Source organism: Anser brachyrhynchus (genome assembly GCF_964034855.1).
Source record: "Anser brachyrhynchus genome assembly, chromosome: 5".
Classification (NCBI taxonomy): Eukaryota; Metazoa; Chordata; class Aves; order Anseriformes; family Anatidae; genus Anser; species Anser brachyrhynchus.
This window is the reverse complement of record NC_137699.1, coordinates 6,029,438-6,040,100: the sequence shown is the minus strand read 5'-3', so window position 1 is coordinate 6,040,100 and position 10,663 is coordinate 6,029,438. Positions and strand designations below refer to the sequence as shown.

General features: G+C 46.3%; 1 long non-coding RNA gene across 1 annotated transcript; it reads left to right on the top strand.

Annotated features, from left to right (window-relative positions):
• The first annotated feature begins 1,194 nt into the window (after positions 1–1,194).
• On the top strand, positions 1,195–8,814 carry LOC308195679. Its single transcript, XR_013951728.1, has 2 exons — positions 1,195–2,688; positions 7,492–8,814. It is a non-coding gene; the product is annotated as an uncharacterized lncRNA (long non-coding RNA).
• Positions 8,815–10,663: the final 1,849 nt, after the last annotated feature.

Below are 10,663 nucleotides of genomic sequence, written 5' to 3'. Positions count from 1 at the left end.
CGGCAGGATTGCTCGGCACCTGGCGAGCAATCTCTGAGGCCTTAAAGAGCCATGTGGGACCACAATCAGAAACGTGTGGTTTGCCAGACAGTGAGGGATCTGCGGGCTCGTTTACTGATCTGCTTGCTCTGCCATCAGCTCCTCTGCTGCTACAGCCAGCGCAGGCCTTTGCTGTTATGCCCGCGGTGACCTGGACGTTCCTTTTGATCCAGGACCTATAGGCCCTGAAAAGGAGCTGGATCTGTTTCCCTTTGATCCAGGAGGAATAGGATACATAAGGCCTGAAGGCCGAGTTGCTTAACAATTTAAAGCGAGACATATTGTTCCCACCACTAGCCCTGGAACTCTCCGGTGTTGGTAATCAAGAAAAGGAATGGAAAGTGGAGACTGTTACATGATCTGAGAAAAACTAATGAAGTCATGGAAGATATGTGAGCACTTCAACTGGGATTGCCATCTCCAATTATGCTCCCCCAGTCATGGACATTAATAGTAATAGACTTAAAGGACAGTTTTTTATGTTACACATTTGCCAGAATTCAGAAAACTTCACTATGTTTATGTTTCAATTGACACTTTTTCTGATTGTATTTCTGCATCTGTTCATGCAGGAGAAAAGGCAAAGGTTGTGTGTAAACATTTTCTGTCAGCTTTTGTGACATTAGAAATCCCCAAAACGATTAAAACAGGTAATGGGCCAGGACATGTGGCCCATGCAACCCACTTTTTTTCAACAGTGGGTCATTCAACATTTGACGGGTGTACCTTGTATGACAAGTTATGATTGGTTGCAATACTTCAGTGGCTTCCCTGAGTCATTCACAGTGACCCAAGTCTGAGCCCAGGACCATACCACAGCTGCTCTCCCCATGTGTGTCTTTTTTTTTAATTTTATTTGTAGTTTTAGTTTTATTGTGTGTTCAAAATTACAATACAATCAAAAACACACCTGTAGATAACAGCATTTGGTTTTCTACAATGCAGCACCAGTGGCTGTTTCTGATCTGAAAATAACTCTTCTCAGAAGAGTGAAAAAAGGTTTAGAACAAAACAAGTAACAACTACTTTAGGAGCATGAGCTCAGGTGGGGAGCTACTACCTATCAGAGCTTCCAGCTGATTCTAATACCTTCTTCTCTCTAATTAGAGCCTCTGTTACCAGCCTTCCCTTTCCTTTCAGCAGTCAGTCAAGCTGGTGAGGTTCTATCACCATGATACCACTATTGGATGCAGCATTTTGGGTGGAGCTCATCAGCCTGCTATATATAGAAGCAAGCTCCATCAGACTTACTTTGTTCATTAGGTATATTTTATTGTGGTTATTTTAGAGAGGATGGGTCTAGCTTAAGGTATATTGGTGTCTTTAGATGGTTTGTTTAAGATGGTTAAGCTTTAAGAAGGAATGAAGTCCTGAATTGTTGTCTTATGCTGCTGGAGTACACTTAAGAAAATTAAACAGTGACATTATGTGCTTAGAATATGAATATGTCCAGAGGAGTGGATGTCTTCTAGCTTTATAGGTTCCTGTTTTGTTGTTGTTGTTGTTTTGTGGCAATCTACTTGCTGAAAGGAGTGGAAACAATTGTGATAGTCTTGAAAGAAGCCAAAAAGAAAAGATTTGTTGGCAGGTATGTTAATCTCTATGTATTTCAGGTGGTGCAGCAGCTACTATTTTGTTTTAATGGAATTTGGACAGGCAACCTCTGAAAAATAGAAATGGGACTTATAACTATCATAGTTGAGGCTGTAGCATACTTTAAGTGCCTTGGCAATAGAGAAATGTTAGTAACACATCACTTAATGGTGGCTGGAAAGGATTTGTGTTCCTAGAATGCAGGGGACTAGGAAGATGTCCACAATTACGATTTGATAACGGAGGGAGATCCTGTGTGTTTATGTTGACTTATGAGCGTTTATTGTTGTTTGCATTGTGGTACTTGTAGACCTTAAAACGTATTCAGGCTTAAGAACATTGCAAAAGATAGTCTTTACTGCAGGACTTAATTCAATGTAGCAGAGACGGGGCGTGTTCTTCTGGAGAATGCTATGTGTTTTTTATGCTTCTGTCTCAAGTGAATGAACTGTTGTACAATATTGTAGCTTGTGAAGTTCTACGGTAGTTAGTGTTTCATGTAAATGCTAACCTGCAGTAAAAGGAAGAAAATCCATTTTGCACTGCAGTTTGACTATTTCATTCTTTCTACTGTGTGGACCCCATTACAAGATCCTTGTCAGGCAGGACAAATTTCTAATGTGCAATAACCTTCCATTGGGGAAGACTATAAATGTCCTATGTCCTGAAAGGTTGTTGTCCAAATTCTGTTTAGAATAAACAAAACAGTTGAAATATTAGTATCTAAGTAGCTTTTTAGTTAAGTTGCTTCCAATGTAAAGAGTGATGATCATGGTGACCATTCTGCAAGAGCAACAAAATTTTTTGTTTCTCTTGATGCGTGAAATGCATGCAAAATTGTTTGAAAAGTGCAAGTTGATTAGTAAAAGAAAGCTTGTAGTAATTGTAGTGAAATCAGAAAAGGAACTAAGGAAGAGCATTGAAAAGAATACATATAATTGTATGTAATTACTTGATACATATTTCAAACAGAGGAAGAAAGGAGAAGGAGCATGCTAAATGGTGTTGGCGTGGCAGTTACGCTAAGATGATTTCTTCCAAATGACTGAACTTGGTGTGAGTTTTGAATTTAAAAACAATAATAATAATAATGTCAGTTGTTTCTAGCTGCTTTTGAAAATGGTTATAACTCTTCTTCACTGTGATTAGTCAAAATGCTCTACCCTGTCCTTCACATACATTTGCACGTTTGACAAAGTTTACTTTCTTTTCTGGTAATACTCCGCAAGCCAATTATGTAGAATACAAGTTCAACAGAACTCGGAATATATACTTCTAATTCTGCATCAACAATGAAAATTTAAATTTCATTAACGTGTAAAATTCAGACTAACTTCAGAGATATCTGACAAAAAGAAATCCTAAATGACGCACAAATTAAAAGATTGGATTTGTCAGGTTTATATACTTATGACCTAACCTATCCTTTTATGTTGCTCATCAAGTGTTCTTTGTGGAGTTTTTTACTCAGACTTCTGAAATCTGTCCATAGTAACTTACTGTTTGTGGAAGGAACAGAAATTGGAGCTATCAGTGAATTTGAACCGAGGCTACTGCAGTCAATCAAATTGGATATTAGGAAAAGGTTCTTCACTGAGAGGGTGGTCAGGCACTGGACCAGGCTTCTGAGGCACCAAGCCTGCCAGAAGTAAAGAATCCTTTGGACAATGCTCTGAGACACATGGTTTGATTTTTTTTTTTTTTGGGTGGCTCTATGTGGAACTAGGAGTTGGGCTTGATGATCCTTGTGGGTCCCTTCCAACTACGGATATTCTGTGATTCTGTGAAACTTGAAACATCAATACTCAAGTAAAAAGCTTTGAGTCATATGATGCTGCAGCTGTTTAAACATGTAAGTGCTCTAAAACTGAGCTGCTCAGTGAAATGAGTTTTTGACATAACAAGTTTGATATCTTTGAATGAATTACAGCCTAGTTTAAAGTAAGGATATGTGTATCACAGAGGAAAGCAGAAGCAGTCTGTGAGCAGGGTTCCTGGTGTGAATTCAAATGCTCTGATTTCTGTACAAGAAATCACAGACTGTGCTAAATCATTAGTAAATTGAAGGTCATATCCTATCCATCACTTCAATCTGTTTCCCATGGGAAGTAAAGTTTAGAGATGGAATAATTTATTCTATTATATAATCACTTTTTCTACTGCAGTAGTTCACAGAATCACAGAATTGTCTAGGTTGGAAGAGACCTCCAAGATCATCTAGTCCAACCTCTGTCCTAACACTAACAAGTCCTCCACTAAACCATATCACTAAGGGCTACATCTAAACGCCTTTTAAAGGCCTCCAGGGATGGCGACTCAGCCACCTCCCTGGGCAGCCCATTCCAATGCCTAACAACCCCTTCAGTAAAGAAGTTCTTCCTAATATCCAACCTAAACCTCCCCTGGTGCAACTTTAGCCCATTCCCCCTCGTCCTGTCACCAGGCACGTGGGAGAATAGACCAAGCCCACCTTGCTACAGCCTCCTTTAAGGTACCTGTAGAGAGCGATGACCTCCTTTAAGGTACCTATAGAGAGCGATGAGGTCTCCCCTGAGCCTCCTCTTCTCCAGGCTGAACAAGCCCAGCTCCCTCAGCCGCTCCTCGTAAGACTTGTTCTCCAGACCCCTCACCAGCTTCATTGCCCTTCTCTGGACTCAATCGAGCACCTCCATGTCCTTCTTGTAGCGAGGGGCCCAAAACTGAACACAGTACTCGAGGTGTGGCCTCACCAGAGCTGAGTACAGGGGGACAATCACCTCCCTAGACCTGCTGGCCACACTGCTTCTTATACAGGCCAGGATGCTGTTGGCCTTCTTGGCCACCTGAGCACACTGCTGGCTCAGATTCAGCCGACTATCAACCAATACTCCCAGGTCCTTCTCGGCCAGGCAGCTTTCCAGCCACTCATCTCCCAGCCTGTAGCGCTGCTTGGGGTTGTTGTGCCCTAGGTGCAGGACCCGGCACTTGGCCTTGTTGAACTTCATGCAGTTGACCTCAGCCCATCGGTCCAGCCTATCCAGATCCTCCTGCAGAGCCTTCCTTCCCTCGAGCAGATCAACACACGCACCTAACTTGGTGTCATCTGCAAGCTTACTGAGGGTGCACTTGATTCCCTCATCCAGGTCATCGATTAAGATATTGAAGAGGACTGGCCCCAGCACTGAGCCCTGGGGGACTCCACTGGTGACCGGCCTCCAACTGGATTTGGCTCCATTCACCACAACTCTTTGGGCCCAGCCATCCAGCCAGTTTTTAACCCAGCAAAGCGTACGCCAGTCCAAGCCACGAGCATCCAGTTTCTTGAGGAGAATGCTGTGGGAAACGGTGTCAAAAGCCTTACTGAGGTCAAGGTAGATCACATCCACAGCCTTTCCCTCATCCACCAAGCGTATCACTTGATCATAGAAGGAGATCAGGTTTGTCAAGCAGGACCTGCCTTTCATAAACCCATGCTGACTGGGCCTGATCGCCTGGTTGCCCTGCAAGTGCCACGTGATGACACTCAAGATAATCTGCTCCATGAGCTTCTCTGGCACTGAGGTCAAACTAACAGGCCTATAGTTCCCCAGGTCTACCCTCCGGCCCTTCTTGTAGGTGGGCGTCACGTTTGCTAGCCGCCAGTTGACTGGAACCTGTTCATGCAAATGTTTTCCTTTTTGGGCTTAGGGTTAGTGCAGGAAGATCATGTGACTGGTGACAAGCAAATGAGTGTACTGGTATGACTGGGGTGAGGTGGGGGATTTGGACATTCTGAGAAGTTGAGTGATTTTTCTTTTTCTCCTGGCATCATCTGCTCAGCAAATCATGTTTTTAAGGTGGTCAAGAAAATGAAAATGCACAGTATTAATACCCATAGATGGCGAAATCTGAATGTAGATGACTTTTCTAAGTATGCATCTTGGTGTGAGCACCATCAGAAGATGTCACTGAGGACCATAGATGGCTATTTTTACTGGAACACTTGTAATTTACAATGCTCTTCTGTGCCTCTGAACTGTTTTTAATACAGAAAAAAAGTCTCGGACTTGTACTAAAGTTATATTCTGAAAGATATATTTACATTCTGTTCTGAGGCTTTATCAAACCTGACTCTAGACAGCACTGTAGCAGCAGCAGTGTAGAGTTTAAAATACCGGTAAACTTTTTAGCTGCCTTATGCTGAGCTACCACTGTTGCAGATTCACAGAATGGTTTGGGTTGGAAGGGACCTAAGAGATAATGTAATTCCAACCCCCCTGCCATGGGCAGGAACACCTCCCACCAGACCAGGATCCTCAAAGCCTCATCCAGCCTGGCCTTGAACACTTTAAGGGATGGGGCATCCACAGCTTCTGGGAAACCTGTTCTAGTACCTCAGTGCCCTCTGAGTAAAGAACTTCTTCCTGATGTGTAATCTAAACCTACTCTCTTTTGGTTTAAAGCTATCCCCCCTTGTCATACAACTGTTCTCCCTGGGGAGTTCACAGAATCACAGAATCATTTAGGTTGGAAGAGACCTCCAAGATCACCTAGTCCAACCCCTGACCTAACCCTAACAAGTCCTCCACTAAACCATATCACTAAGGGCTACATCTAAACGTCTCTTAAAGACCTCCAGGGATGGTGACTCAACCACCTCCCTGGGCAGCCCATTCCAATGCATAACCACCCTTTCAGTAAAGGAGTTCTTCCTAATATCCAACCTAAACCTCCCCTGGTGCAACTTTAGCCCATTCCCCCTCGTCCTGTCACCAGGCACGTGGGAGAATAGACCAACCCCCACCTCACTACAGCGTCCTTTAAGGTACCTGTAGAGAGCAATAAGGTCTCCCCTGAGCCTCCTCTTCTCCAGGCTGAACAATCCCGGCTCCCTCAGCCGCTCCTCATAAGCCTTGTTCTCCAGACCCCTCACCAGCTTCGTTGCCCTTCTCTGGACTCAATCAAGCACCTCAATGTCAAGCAAGACACTGCTGAGACCAGAGGAATCCAATGCCAGTCACTGAATGCCCAGGCTTTCTCAAGGTACCTGAGCAAGGTCTCAGCATCCTGCATCTAGCCGAGGACACCTATCATTCATTTCACCAACCCAAAGGCATGTCCTTGCATGGAGCATCTCTTCACTACTACATGGGGCTTTCAGATAACGCATACTTACTGTGGGAAAGCTTTGCATCCTGCTCACAGCTTGGAAGGACACCTCCGGGAAATAGCCAAGTGTCCTAATGATGGTAGCTCATCAAGTGAAAATTAACTCATTCCCCAGCCTCACAATTTGCATTGCCCGTGGCCCTGGCCAGTTGCTCTCAGCCCTTCTGCACTACAGAAGGAAATGGGCACATGGCTGGAGAGGTGCACCTCTGCTCTACTGGAGCTCTGGAGCTCTTTCCTGGATGGGAGAAGGCCTGCTCAGAGGAAGGTGTCTGCATTGAAGGGAAAATCATGGAGTTTTCCAATTAATTGTCCCTCTGATGAGATTTCTGTTTTTACTTTTCTCTCATTCCCTGTTCATAGTCCTGATGCCTGGAGGTTTTCCTCAGGTAGCTGTTTCCCTTTATCATGCCTTATTCCTGTCTCTGCTCACAGCCCCAACCCAGTCTATGTGCAGTAAACTTTGCCCTTCAGAAACCTGCCTGTTTGCAGGGCACAGCCTAGGTGCATGTGCATCTTCACAGGTGGAAAAAGACCTGTCAGAAAGCCCTGGTGGATTCAGAGAAGTTGATGCTGGTGTTTTCTGTAGATAGAGGAAAGGCTGAAGACACTTTTGGAGGCTGCTCACAAACATACTGATGATCAAATGTACAGGTCAGGAGTCTCAGAGACCTGCTCAAACTTGACATCTCCTTTTCCATTTCTCGCCCCATCTCTTCCCCCTCCCCTAAGACATGGAAACTGAAAACAACTCAGGAAGTTCCTGCTTTGATCTTCCTCATGAAAAACTACCCCTGCCACTGCCCTGGCAATGATCTGGAGCCACGAGTAGCCCTGCCCCACGCAGCGCTCTCCTGACAGCAGAAGGACCCTGCCCTGCTGGAGGTGGTTCCTTCCACCTGCAACTTCTCCCCTGCTGTGGTTTAACCCAACAGGCAGCTGAGCACCAGGCTGTCATTACTCACTCCCATCACCCCACCTGCCATGGGATGGGGGAAAGAATCAACAAAATAAAGAGTAAAAACCTCATGAGTGGAGATAGGGAGTTTAATAAAGATAAAGAGAGTTTAATAGAACAGAAGACAAATGGAAAATAATAATAATAATGATGATGATAAAATAATACACAAAGCAAGTTATCTACAATGCAATTGCTCACCACCTGCTGTTCGAAGCAGAGCCAGACCCTGAGCAGCAGCAGCCCCGTCAACTGCAGCCAACTTCCCCAGTATCGCTGTTCAGCATCACACGGTGGAATATCCCTCTGGCCAGCTTGGGCCAGCTCTCCTGGATCTGTCCCTTCCCAGCTTCTTGTGCAGCCCCAGCTTCCTCGCTGCCAGGAAAGCATAAGAAGCTGAAACGTGCTTGGCTCAGCCTAACCACTGCTCTGCAATAATTGAAATATTGGTGTTTTATCACCACTGTTCTCATCCTAAGTCCAGAACACAGCAGCACCATTTCCTCAGCAATAAAGAAATAAGCAGTGCCTCCAGCCTGATCTGCTGTGGGATGTGCCACATCCAGGAGACCCCTCCAGGATACTTGCGTGTTTTGCCCTGCAGCCAGAGGCTTACCATATTAATGGCTGTGAGAATTACTCTTTCAGTGAGCTCAGCATCCTCCTACTCAACGCAGCCTGTAATATTTCTCTCCCATCTCTCCGCTCTTCTGGTCTCCTGCAGGCAGTGCCCCCAGCCCTGCTGTGCTGTGCAGAGGAGCTGTTCCTGGGCAGAGCTGGCTCTCTGCAGCGCTGCCCGGTTGACAGGAGCTCCCCTTGGGCCCAGGAGCCCGGCCCAGCTCAGCAGCAGAGGCCCAGCCCAAGGCCTCCTTTGCTCTGCCCCCCACCAGGCTCCCTGCAGATATCCCTCAGGCTCCAGGGGAACCTGCTGGAAAACAGCCTGAAGGAATCCCTGATGTTCCCTCCCTCAGCTGGACATATTGACTTCTCGACTCTTTTCTCATAATGGAAATAGAATTAGCTGTAACATTCACATTGTCTTCTCCCAAAATTAGTTGGGATAGTAATGTGTGGGAAAGGAATCTGCAGGTGGCTTTGCGCTGTTTCACACATCCCTGAATTAGAGATAATGAAGAAATAAGCATTAGAAAAAAAAACTTGAGCAAGGTCAAGATAAATTAACTTGGCTACAATTTTAAAGATGAGCTTTGTGCAGTGGCCAGTTGCTGGCTGGACTGAGGCACATGTCTGAGGGTCTGTAACCAATGGTATGACCAATTCGGGCGTGTGGACAGCATATGGGGTTACAGGAAAAGTATATGTAGTGGAGAAAAAAGGGCAATAAAGGCCTTCTGTTCAAGAGCCATCAGGAGTCCGTGTCTTTCGTCCCTTCAAATGGTGACCCTGACGTGATTGGAAAGAGAGCAACGCTGAGAGAAGCATCTGAAGGGACCCCAGCCGAACGACTCAAGCTGGTGGCGGGACCGCAGCTTTAATCCTGGGACATCACCTCGAGAAGCAGGTGAGAGGCAGGGGCATTAACTATGGGATCTAATCTATCAGCCGAGGAGGAGGCGATAGCTAAGCTGTTGAATCAACTCCTGGTAAAGAGAGGAGTGAAATATGACCCACATAAAGTGAAATGATTGCTAAAGTTCTTACAAAAGAACGGGGCCCTGATAACAGCTTTGGCGGAGTTTGATGTGAAAACTTAGGAAAATGCTGGGACAACTATATGGGACGCTGCCTCACGAGGAGATGCAACAGCTGCTGAGGTGGCAACGACCTGGCACTTAATAACTGAGACGCTGAGGTCTTGGCAAGTGGAAAAGGGGAACCGACAGCGGCCGCTCAGGCTACGCAGGCGCGTGAAATAAAAAGCAGTGAATGGGTACCACCAGAGGAATAAACCTGACAGACTTGGGAACAGAGGCAGAGACAGTGTCTCAGCGGCCATCAACGCTGCTGTTGCCACTGCCCACAGGGCCAGCAGCACCGCCCGCGGGGGGTTCCTTTGACCCCCGAGATTGTTGGAAACAACTTCAGAGAAGCAATAAAGGAGGTGGGGGGGCGTACAGCTCGCTTTTCCAGTCCAAGTTCGGGATCGTGGGCAAAATGCCTGGAACCCCTTCCAGTGGGACCTTATTAAAGAACTATGTAAGACGGTGACTACTTACAGGTTATCAGTCCTGTATATGCAGTCCCTGCTGGAGAATGTCATGACGGGACAGCTTTTAACTCCCTTTGACATACGACAAATGGCGGCGATGATATTAACTCCGACACAAAAATTATTATGGGAACAGAAATGGAGAGATTTGTGCGAACACGCAGCGCTCCAAAATTTAGAAAGACAGCTGGGGGATCCGCTTTTCGGAGCCGGTATACCTCAACTGATGGGTACGGACCCGATGGCAGATCCATGCCTTCAGGCGCGTCTAGATCCAGGCATCCTCCGGCTGACCACGACCCTAGCCCTCCGGGCAATGTTAAGGATTACAGAGATGGGGAAGCAAGGGGCATCTGAACCATACATGCAGTTTATTGACCAGCTTTGCGATGCGCTAGATAAGCAGACTGACAATCGGGAAGCAGGAGACGCCTTGCTACAAAGGCTAGTGGTAGAAAACGCAGGTACCGACTGTAAAAAGGTGCTCCAGGCTCTGCCCGTGAATGCAACAACAGTTCAGATGATAGAGGCGTGTAACCGAGTGGGCTCTACGGAACACCACACCGAATCGCTGCTTTTGCAACAGCACTGCCATCAGTCAGGACCCCAAGGGTCAGAAAAAACGCTATCGGTGTGGAGACCCGAGCCCCCTGGTCTCCGCATTCCCCCGGCGGGGGCGGGGAGGCGGCTCGCCCCCGGGCCCGCCCATTTTGTGTCGCGGGTGTGGGAGGGGACGCCCCAGGGCGAGCCAGTGCCGCTCTCAATGCGGCGGTGAA